The sequence below is a fragment of the Myotis lucifugus genome, unplaced genomic scaffold, assembly GCF_000147115.1.
Source record: "Myotis lucifugus unplaced genomic scaffold, Myoluc2.0 scaffold_25, whole genome shotgun sequence".
Taxonomy (NCBI): domain Eukaryota; kingdom Metazoa; phylum Chordata; class Mammalia; order Chiroptera; family Vespertilionidae; genus Myotis; species Myotis lucifugus.
The window spans coordinates 2,417,597-2,429,131 of record NW_005871073.1 but is presented as its reverse complement, the minus strand read 5'-3'; positions in this window follow the sequence as shown (position 1 = coordinate 2,429,131).

The window sequence follows — 11,535 nt, the reverse complement described above, 5'->3', positions numbered from 1 at the left end:
GTGGGAGGGTGTAGTTAATAGGCTCGCGCATGCGCAGAGGCACCCCTCAGGTCCCCTCCGCCGCCCGACATAGTTGACTAAGCTCCCGCCTGTCCCATTGGCTACACTAGGACCCCACCAACTGCTTATAGCTGTCTTTGCTGCCTGTGCTCAAAGGCTTTGCCTCCCCCGCGCCACCACCACCCCACCACCCCTGTTTACTAATCTCATAATCCTATCGTTTGGTCTAAAATAGTTTTAAGTAATACTCTCTCAATTACTTTTTTAAAAAATATATATTTTATTGATTTTTTTACAGAGAGAAAGGGAGAGGGATAGAGTTAGAAACATTGATCACCTGCCTCCTGCACACTCCCTACTGGGGATATGCCCGCAACCAAGGTACATGCCGTTGACCTGAATCGAACCTGGGACCCTTAGAGTCCGCAGGCTGATGCTCTATCCACTGAGCCAAACCGGTTATGGCTCAATTACTTTTTAAAAAAACTCTTTTCCCCCAATTGACCTCTCTCCCACCCACCCACCACCCATCCCCGCTAATCCCCCCTTTAAGACATCATTTGCTCCTAAGGCTCTTTGAACTCTGAAGATCTGAAATGGCTAGTGCTTAGTAAGTTCTTGCATGCAGTAAGTGTTCATTGTTTGCGGTGACTATTAATGAAATGTTCCTGTCCCCCTCCAATTTGCCTTGTCCATTCAGGGTCCAGCTCCTCACTTCTTCAGGAAGTGCTAATAGCAGAAGTATTTGTAAATTACTTTAGAAAAAGGAAACATCCCTAAGCCTTTTAAGAATTTTCCACAGAATTCATATTTGTTGTGCTTTCTTAGGTCTACTACTTAAGCATTTTTGAGCACTCATTCAAAAAAAATTGGCACGCCCTCCCATGAAAATGCATTGCATTTGTTAGGGTCAGAAATATAATATTGGGGACTAGCTATTAGTTATAAGAAATAAAATGAGAACTATTAATCATGCTCTGTTAACCATGATGGTTTTGTTCTGATTAAAGAAAGCGCATTCCAAGCTGACTGGAAATTGTATGCCCTGGGACATGGGAGCTGACATTGGCATGCAGTCCATCCTCCTGTCTTGAGAACTGCCTGTCATGGAAAGATTTACAACCTCCTGGCTGAAACAATCTATTCCTGGAGGCACCTGTTCTTTGCAAACCCCAGCCCCTATTACCTGTAATCTAGTCCGACGGCATCCAGAGGTACCTGCCTTCTATGACCACCTACCTCCCCACACCCCAGTCCACATGACTTGTAACCTGTAATGATCATCCTGTGCCAATTTTCCCATACCTGTAATTCCCACTTTCCCACATAATCTTTGTCCTTCTACTCAATATAAGCAGCTGGCTTATAGTGGGGTGCAGAGCATATTTTTGTGGATGACCTGCAGCTCTCCCATACTGCTGGCATTATTGGAATAAACGCTCATATATGATTCAACCATGTCTCTGCTTAGTCGGCTCAAGTCGTGACAGGCAGCCCGGAGCCCTTGGTTGTCAGTTTGCACATTCAGTAGCGATTTGGAGAAGGGTTCTGCACAGTGACATCCATAACTGAGAATGTTGAATCAACAATGATAGCTTTCATTGTTCCTCCCTTTAATTTTGTTGATATTTCCATTTATAGTTTGAGGCTCCATTATTAAATGCATGCAAGTTTATAGCTCTCTATTTCTGGTGATTTTAGCCTTTTGTCATTAAATCAGATGTGGGAGGAGTGACCAAGGGAGAGGGGGCAGTGTTCAGATCTCCTTGGTAAAGCAATGTTTAAAATAAGAATAATACAAGCATCAGATCCAAAGAGTAAGATTAAGATCGAGTCAATAATTGCTGAAGGAATGAAAAATAAGCCACAATTCCTATTTTATAAATTTATTCAAAAATATGTATTGGATGCCAAATATTAACCTAGGTTCTGGGAAACAATGGTGAACAAAATGGAAATATTTTTAGGTGTGGGTGACCAGACTGAAGGGGGCCTTTTGCCTGTGCTCCTCAAAGCCCAATAAGATATGAACAAGAGTTTGCAGCCAAGAAAGTAAAGATTGATTCAGGTGCCATACCTGAAGTCCCAGGTAGCTCATACTCAAATACCTGGCTTTCTGATGGCTTCTAGAGGATAGGTTATAAAGGGAAACAATCATTAATCATGGTGACTAAGGGAGTTAGGGTCCTGGTCAGGGTCCTGGCCTCTACTGATTGGTCAGCCCTAGAGTGGTGGGGGGGCAGGGGGGGTAGTTGATCACTGCATCGGGTCCTGATGTCAACCATGGCATTACTGAGTCTGGTTTCACAAGCATGTGGTCAGTCAGTGGGGTTGTTCTGGAGCTGAAACTCAACTGAGGCCTAGATGTTTTCTCTAGTTTGGCCAGTTTCTCTGTGGTCAACAAACCTGAGGCTTTGTTCCTAAAACTACTGGATGCTGACCAGAACCTCTTTGGCTTAATGATTAAGCAAGGGAAAGGGAGGGAGGTGAGTCAGGGTTTTAGGTGAGGCCAGTTCAAGGCAAAGGAAAAAAAGGGGGGAGGCAGATTAAAGAAAACAAGGTTTCTGTGTGTGATTACATATAAAGCATCTGTTCTAGCAATTCTTGTAATAAATTCAACAATTCTATTTCTAAGTATTTCTCCTACAAATATACTCGCCTGGGTATGAACTTGTGGCAGAATAGTAAGAACCTAGGGAAATTCCTGGGCAAGTGGAATAGGGAAACTGAGACAAGAAAATTAAACAAAGCCAAATAGTTTGGGCAGCTTGCAGCCAACTTGTGAATTGAAAGACCTTATCTTCTCCTACCAAGAACACTTGAGAGGAAGTGGTTAATATCTCTCCTCCTTAGCTGAAAAATACATAGCTTAAATCACCCTGGAACTGCTAAGGCAGAAGGAGAAAAGGGGGAAGGGAAAAAAAAGGGAATTTATCTCACACTAAATAAAGAAGTCAGCTGCCTTAGGATTTGCCATACAAGACATCTGGTGTTTGTACAAGCATCCTAAAATAAGCCACAACAATGTAGCCCAGGACTTTGAAACCTAATCTGCTACCCAAGATATCTGGCAGAGGAACCTTGAAACCTATAGGGAAAAAGGGAATAAAACCCTTTGAACCCCCACTGGGCATGTGCTCAGATTAGCTGGGTGGTCCACTTTTGCTATATGCTAAATGTCCTATCTAATAAAGAGGTAATATGCAAATTGACCATCACTCCAACACATAAGATGGCCACCCCCATGTGGACACAAGATGGCCAGCAGGGGAGGGCAGTTGTGGGTGATCAGGCAGCAAGGGAGGGCAGTTGGGAGGAACCAGGCCTGCAGGGGAGGGCAGTTGGGGGGAACCAGGACTGCAGGGGAGGGCAGTTGGGGGGAACCAGGACTGCAGGGGAGAGCAGTTAGGGGCAACCAGGCTGGCAAGGAAGGGATATTAGGGGTGACTGGGCCAGCAGGGAAAGGCAGTTGGGGGCGACCAGGCTGGCAGGGGAGGACAGTTGGGGGTGACCAGACTTGCAGAGGAGGGCAGTTGGGGGTGAACAGGTCTGCAGGGGAGGGCAGTTATGGGCAATTGGGCTGGCAGGGGTGGGCAGTTAGGGGCAACCAGGCTGGCAAGGGAGGGAAGTTAGGGGTGACAGGGCCAGCAGGGATGGGCAGTTGGGGGCGACCAGGCCTGCAGGGGAGGGCAGTTGGGGGTGACCATGCCTGCAGGGGAGGGCAGTTAGGGGCGATCAGGCCTGCAGGTGAGGGCAGTTGGGGGCGACCAGGACGGCAGGGGAGGGCAATTAGGGGTGACCAGGCCAGCAGGGGAGGGCATTTAGGGGCAATTGGGCTGGCAGGGGAGCAGTTAGGCATTGATCAGGCTGGCAGGGGAATGGTTAGGGGTGGTCAGGCTGGCAGGCAGAAGCGGTTAGGGGCAATCAGACAGGCAGGCAGGCGAGTGGTTGGGAGCCAGCAGTCCCAGATTGTGAGAGGGATGTCCGACTGCCCATTTAGGCCTGATCCCACTGGGATTAGGCTTAAACCGGCAGTTGGATATTCCTCAAGGGGTCCCAGATTGGAGAGGGTGCAGGCTGGGCTGAGGGACACGCCCACCCCATGCGTGAATTTCGTGCACCAGGCCTCTATTATTTTTAATAAATTTGCTTGCTTTGCTTCAACACTGCTGTCACTTGTCTGAAAACTTTCTTAGGAGACTGACAAGAACTGAGGAGGGGACAGCTCTCCCTCTCCAACTAAGGGAGCTGTACTATAACAAAGTAACTTATGTGCAAGAATTTTAAGCTGCAGTTTTTTGCAATAGCAAAAGATTACAAATATTTTAATTAATCATCAAGGGTTATATAAACTATGGTATATTCATTATGCAGCCATTAAAAAGAATGAGGAAGCTCTGCATACATTGCTTTGGGAAGATCTCCAAAATAAATTAATTGAAAACAAAACCAGAAAGTGCTAAACTACATATAGTTTGCTACTATTTGTGTGGGAAACAAAGGAAAATTTATGTGGATATACTTGCACATGCACAGAATTACTAAAAGTAGTTGCCTACAGAAGGAGAAATGGCTGACTGGGAACAGGATTTAAAGAAGGCTGACCTTTCACTGAATATTCTGGTACTTTTGAAATTTGGTATGTTTTTGCCCCTTCAAAAAGTAAAAATGTACCCCCTGCCAAAGAAAGGTAACTACAAAAAACACACACAATATTGATTAAAAACAAATTCATCTCCACCTTAAGACCTTCATTGACCAATATAACCACATGGGGCTCTTGAAATGTGGCCAATCTGAATTGAGATATGTTTTAAGCATAAAATACACACCCCTATTTCAAAGACTTAGTAGTAAAAATAGTACAAAATATCTCATTAACAATTTAAAAGTATTGATTGTTTAAGTGATATTTTGGATATATTAGGATAAATAAAATATATTCTTAAAATTAACTTCACCCTTTGTTATTTACTTTTTTAATATGTCTGTATGTGAAGAGCTCTAATCTGTTAAGAATTTAATGCCCACTGAGAAGGAGAACAGTTCTTTGAGTTCTGGACCCATAAGTTTACTTTTGGCCAGTGGATGAAGTTGTAGAAATGATAAGTCCTCAATGTGTCTGTATAGGTATAATCTACACTAATAAAAGAGAAACATGCAAATTGGTGTCACTCGGCTATGCCCACCAGCCAATCAGAGCGACTATGCAAATTAACCCAACAAAGATGGCAGTTAATTTGCATACACAGGCACAGAGTGAAGACTGAAGACTGAAGACTGAAGACTGAAGACTGAAGACTGAAGACTGAAGAGGCTTGGCTTCTCCACTGCAGTTGCAGTGGAGAAGCCAAGCCTGGATCCCGGATGCCAGAGGAAAACTGGAGCCGGCAGCCAGGGGAATCTGCTGTGGCTGGACCAAAGGCCTGGATCCCGGATGCCAGAGGAAAACTGGAGCCGGCAGCCAGGGGAAGGAAGGCCTATTGCGCGAATCTTCGTTCAACGGGCTTCTAGTGTGTCTATAATTACACATCTATAATTACATATCTACTTCTGAACAGTATAAATTAATAAATTTAAGTTTATATACATTGCTTCTTATTTTTATATGCTACTAGAGCCTGGTACACAAAATTCATGTACTCGGGTTGCAGCAGGCAGGGGGGCAGAGTCCCTCAGCCTGGCCTGCACCCTCTTGCAGTCCGGAGCCCTCAGGGGATGTCCGACTGATGGGTTAGGCCCGTTCCACACAGGGAGTGGGCCTAAGCATGCAGTCAGACATCCTTAGTGCTGCGGCGGAGGCAGGAGAGGCTCCCGCCACCACCCCTGCACTTGCCAGCTATGAGCCCGGCTTCTGGTTGAGCAGTGCTCCTCCTGTGGGAGTGTACTGACCACCAGCGGGCAGCTCCTGCGTTGAATAAGATCAGGCCAAAACTGGCTCTCCGACATGCTCTGAGGGGTCCTGGATTGCGAGAGGACGCAGGCCAGGTTGATGGACCCCACCAGTGCACGATTGGGGTCGGGGAGGGATGCAGGAGGTTGGCCAGCTAGGGAGGGTTTCAGGGTGTGTCTGACCTGTCTCACTCAATCCCGATTGGCTGGACCCCAAGAGCAAACTAACCTACCTGTCGAAGTGTCTGCCCCTGGTGGTCAGTGCACATCATAGCGACTGGTCAACTGGTCGACTGTCTGCTCCCTGGCTGATTTGAAAAAACAATTAGGTATAATTTTGATTCATTCACACTGGACAGCTATTGCTGTGTAGGCTGTTGTCATTTTATTATTTGACAAACTAAGGAAAAGAGTTCAGTGCCCCTGACTAAATAGTCAGGTATTGCACTTTTTAAAAATTCTTGAGGTGCACCACTGTACTATGGCACACCAATTGAAAATTGTTTGTTGGTTTACTGATTAACCCCTTCACCAACAATGTAAAAAGTTAATTTTTACCTTTGACTAGATAGCAGAGATTTCGTCTTACCAGAATAATTTTTCTGAGCTCTCAACATTGACTTTTTCATATCCTTAATTATTTTTTTAAAAGGAACAAAGTTTCCTCATTTGCTAAATATCTAAAGTCTCTTATAATCATATTACATTCTTCTGTGTTTATTTATTGTCCATTTCATTAAATAGGTAACCAAGTGTTCTTTCTCAGGCACCTTTAATCCTATCTTACTCAAGATATCAGATCATCTTTGGCATCTCTTTTGATTTTTCCTTCCCATGGTCAAATTTTGAAATTAGACAAATTAAATTTCAGGATATACTTAACACCTAAATGTATCCTTGAAATCTTCTGTGGTCCCCTGTAAAATCACAAAAACTATTCTTTCACTTTATTTTTTAAAAAAAGATAATAAAAACAATTACATGTTTCCCATCTTGGAGATTTGTCAATGTCCTATTTCCCTCAGGGTAAATAATGCTTTAAATTCTTATGAGATAGTTATACACTATGCTGCAACAGATATTTTAATTCACTTCCATTCTGACATTTTTGGATATAGTAATTAACTACAACATTCAGTCTTGATCATTGCAATGAATTGAATGTTTGTGTTCCCCCAAAATTTGTATGTTGAAATCCTAATCCGCAATGTGATATTAGGAAGAGGGGCCTTTGAGATGTAATTAACACATGAGGGTGAAGTCCTTATGAATGGGAGTAGTGCCCTTATAACAGGGGTCCCAGTGAGCTCACTCACCTTATTTCTGCAATGTGAAAATACAAGAAGTTAGCAGTATGCAACGCCGGAGAGGGCCGGCACCCTTGATCTTGCACTTCCTAGTCTCTAAAACTGTGAGAAATAAATGTTTGTTGTTTGAGCCACTTGGTCTGTGGTATGGTTACAGCAGCCTGAACTAGGGCAATCATCTACAGATAGTCTCTGTTTTACGCTGATGCTAGCTAGAAGGCTAGAAGGCTATGCTATAAGCTACAGCCCAAAGTTTATGCATTCAGGGCCAGTCTCAGAGACACATGGAAAGGATCAGGTGTTTTGAACTATTGATAGATAACTTTAACGAAACCTCTTGGGTACAGACTTCCAAGCCGACATAGCTTAGACAAATATCATACTATATCAGTGACTGAGTCAGGGTTTCTAGGACTCTTTGGTCTGAAAGCGGATGGCTTCTTGAAAGCAGTTCACTGACTCAAGAAGAACAATTACAGAGAACTGAATGAACCAATGAGTGAAATTTAATCATGGCTACTTGTTTGGAATATTGTTCTGCAGTTGTAATGTTCTATTTTTATGGATATGTGAGGAAGCCCTTTTTAATTCTTAGCCTATCTCTAGACTTCAATTTGATGGGCTCTGCTTTTGTAAACTGGAATTTTAGGATGGTATCTGATTGTCACTGAGTCTTCCAGAATTCAGAAGCATCTACTGGATCTCCTTACATTTCATGGCAATATTCAAAAGGAATTGGCACTCCTGTTTCCCAGGATATAATTGAAGAGATTGATTGTGTAACCAAGGCCATACCTAATATGTCATATTTGAAAATAAATCTTATTTAATCAGCTATGACTAGCCCACTAATAAATAAGCTGACTTTATATGTAGAATCAATGCCTACAAATTATCCCAGTAAAACAGAAATGGTACCTGGCTTACAGGGTTCCAGTTTTACAAGGAGGGTCCTTCTTGGCAAGCCAGGAACCTCAGTAAATTTTGGAGAAGCCGAGGAGAGAAATTCTCCCAAATTCTGAGTCACTACTGGAGAAATCTGGTGGGAGGTTTCTTGGACTTGGTTTCCTAGCCTTTAGATACCAAATTATAGAGGCTTTAAAAGTCCAATTTGAGTACTTTATTAAAAGTTTTATTGTTTTTTTATGAAAACTTTTAGAAGTTAATCCTGTCTCTGGATTTCCAAAGTTAATACAAGGCCTACATGGTTAATTTACACTCTTACAGTATCTAGGTCAATAGTCAGGCCAAACCGGCCTTGTAGTTATCAAGGGTAATCTTGGCATAGTGTTTATAATCATAGGAAGACACTATCAAGAAACATTGTCAAAGACTTGAAAATGAATAAAAGAAATTACTGAATATCCTTTTAGTGAAGTGGTAGGTATTATCTAATGGATCCTCTGGGTATTTTCTAAAGGGGTGTATACCTGTGACTGTCTTTCTATTGGCAGGGTGTTTACAACTCTGTAAAGTTAGAAGTTAAATTTTAGAAAATGGAGAATAATGCAAATAAACTATGAACTACTACTGATTTCTGCTCTGTAGAAAAGATGACTCCTTTAGATTTTATTGCCCTATAGGTTATTAGCCAGTCTTATATCTATTAGCAACTTCTTTTAAGAATTTCTAACTGCTTTTATGTCTGTTCTTAGATTCTACCTTTTACTAGTTCTAACATCTTATTAGTTTCTTCATTGAGTTCAATGAAATGTTTAACGTGTTGAAACAACAAAAGCACTGTTGCCTATAAACTTTAATTGTTAATCTCCAAAGATCTTTTGTACTATTTTTTTTGTACTATTTGATAATGGGTAATATACGAAAAGTAATGAATGTGATTCTGGGAGCCGTATAAACTGCTATTTTTATTTTATTTTATTTTTAATTCAGAGTAGTCTTGGAATAATCTCTTCTCCCTTTATGCAAATTGATGTCTCTGGTAGATCCTTAAACATTCATTCAAGTAATTTGGTAAGTATATGGCAATTTTTTATAAAATGATTCCTCTTCCAGGAACCATCAATTCACAGATATATGCAATTAACAATCATGTTTATAGTTTACAATTCTACCTACCCTCCTGGCTTTTATAGCTCTAGACAGCTGATAAGTGGTGGGAAATCTAATATGTGAATATTAGATCTTATACTATTACTAGAAGCCCGATGCATGAAATTTATGCAAGGGGTTCGGCCCTTGCAGCCGCCCACTAGTTTTTCCAGAAGGTTGTTCTGGAAGGTTGTTCCACCGTCAGGTATAATTAGCATATTAGCTCTTTATTATATAGGATGGGATCAAAGAAGCAGATAAAGCTAGGCTACAGAACAAGACAAAAAAAAAAAACACACAACACCACATGACAGCGAGAAGTAGAGTTGTGAGGTAGAAAAATAGTATTTCATGGATTGCTAAAGACTGTTTGGGTTCTAGTGCCTTACTAAAACTGACTCCATCCCTGCCCTTTAGATGCACGAGGCACTTCAATATACAGTTGACCCTTGAACAACTTGGATTAAATAGCACCGGTTTCCTTGTATGTGGATTTTCCACCCAATAAGTACATAGAGTACTATAAATGTATTTTCTCTTTTTTATGATTTTCTTAATAACAGTTTATTTTCTCTAGCATACTCTATTATAAGAATACAAGATATAATATATATAATATACAAAATATGTGTTAATGGACTATGTTCTCAGTTCCCAGTAAGGCATCTGGTAGAAGTAGGCTATTAGTAATTAAGTTTTTTGGGAGTCAAAAGTCATTAGTGATTTTCCACTGCATAGGGCTGGAGGTTGTGGGGGTAATTTCACAGCCCCTGACCCTTGAGTTGTTCGAAGTTCAATTGACTTAAATACAATTGTTCACTTTTTAAATTAAAGTAGCTTAAGTTCATTTGTGTTACTTGTGACTAAAGTCTTAATTGATAGTTATATAATTGCTTAATACTTATTAGCAAGGATAGTTCAATAAATATTCTCATCATATGGCTCTGAAACATATTTTTATCTAGAAGCCTTTATGCTAGTATTTAGAATTGGTAAATTTTTGGACCTGTGTATTATAAATCCAAATCTCCATTTGGAATATATATATATTCTATTTAACTTGTAATTTCTATGTAATATCCAATTTGGGGTATTAGGAAGTCTTCAAATCTCTTCAAACTCTAGCTGTGCCATTAAAATACAATTTCATAATTGAGCACAAAAAATTGTCATTTAAATATCTTTTGTAAAAGATTTGATTTTTATAATTTAGTGTGGTATAGGATATGTATTTGGCTTTTCTTCCCACTCCCTGGCTCTGAGTTCCTAAAACCCTTGGAATTTTTTTGATAGGAGTTTGTTATTCATAATGAGGTTCTTTCAAAAGATCACTTGAGTTTATGCAAATAAGGTGACTTAGGGTGGGGGTCCTAGGAAGAACAGGTTACCAGAAAGACTGAGTAATTTGAGGGTAGTGTAATGGACTGCATTGTGGCCCCCGAACTTCTCCCTTTATGCAAACTGAATCCCTAACCTTTCCCCTTGTGACTGTATTTGGAAATAGACAGGGGGTGATGGGGATGGAGGTGCAGAGAGAATGCAGGTGTCCACTGAGCTCGCTCTCACTCCGCCTGCTACCCTCCCCTGGGACACCAGGGCTTGTGCACCAGGGAAGCCCCCACGCTCAGGGGCCCGGCGCCCGCAAGGAGCACACCTCGCACCTGCACAGCTTCTTCCGGGTGAGCCGGGCCACAGCCCCTGGGACCGCAGTGGCCAGTCGGGCTCCCTGTGGGTTTGCACAGGAGCTGGTCTGCGAGGCTGGCTGGGAGGGAGCGTGCTGCCTGCCTGGCTTCTGTGCGGTGCCTCTGGGCGGCCCAAAGGCCCATGTTGTGCCCTGGCTTGCAGCATCTGGCCTCACTCACCGCATCTCTGTGTGGGGATTCGGGTGCCGTGACTCAGGCAGAGGGGGGCGTGTGGGGCCTAGGGGCCCAGGTGCTGCTCAGGGCCCAGAGGTCGCTGGGACCTGCCCTTCCATGCCAGACACCTGTGCATGAATTTCGTGCACCAGGCCTCTAGTCTAATCTAATAAAAGAGAAACATGGTAATTAGCGTACGACCGCTACCCTTCCCATTGGCTAATTAGCGAGATATGCAAATTAATCCCCAGCCAAGATGGCGGTTAACGGCCAACAAAGATGGCGGTTAATTTGCATATGTAGGCACAATGCAGGGAGGCAAAAAGGGGAAAAGCACCGAAAGAAAGCCCCCCTGGCAACTGACAGTGATCCAGGAAACCCAGGGGGGGAGCTTAAGGAGCCGGGGGGAATAGGTATGTTCTAAAATA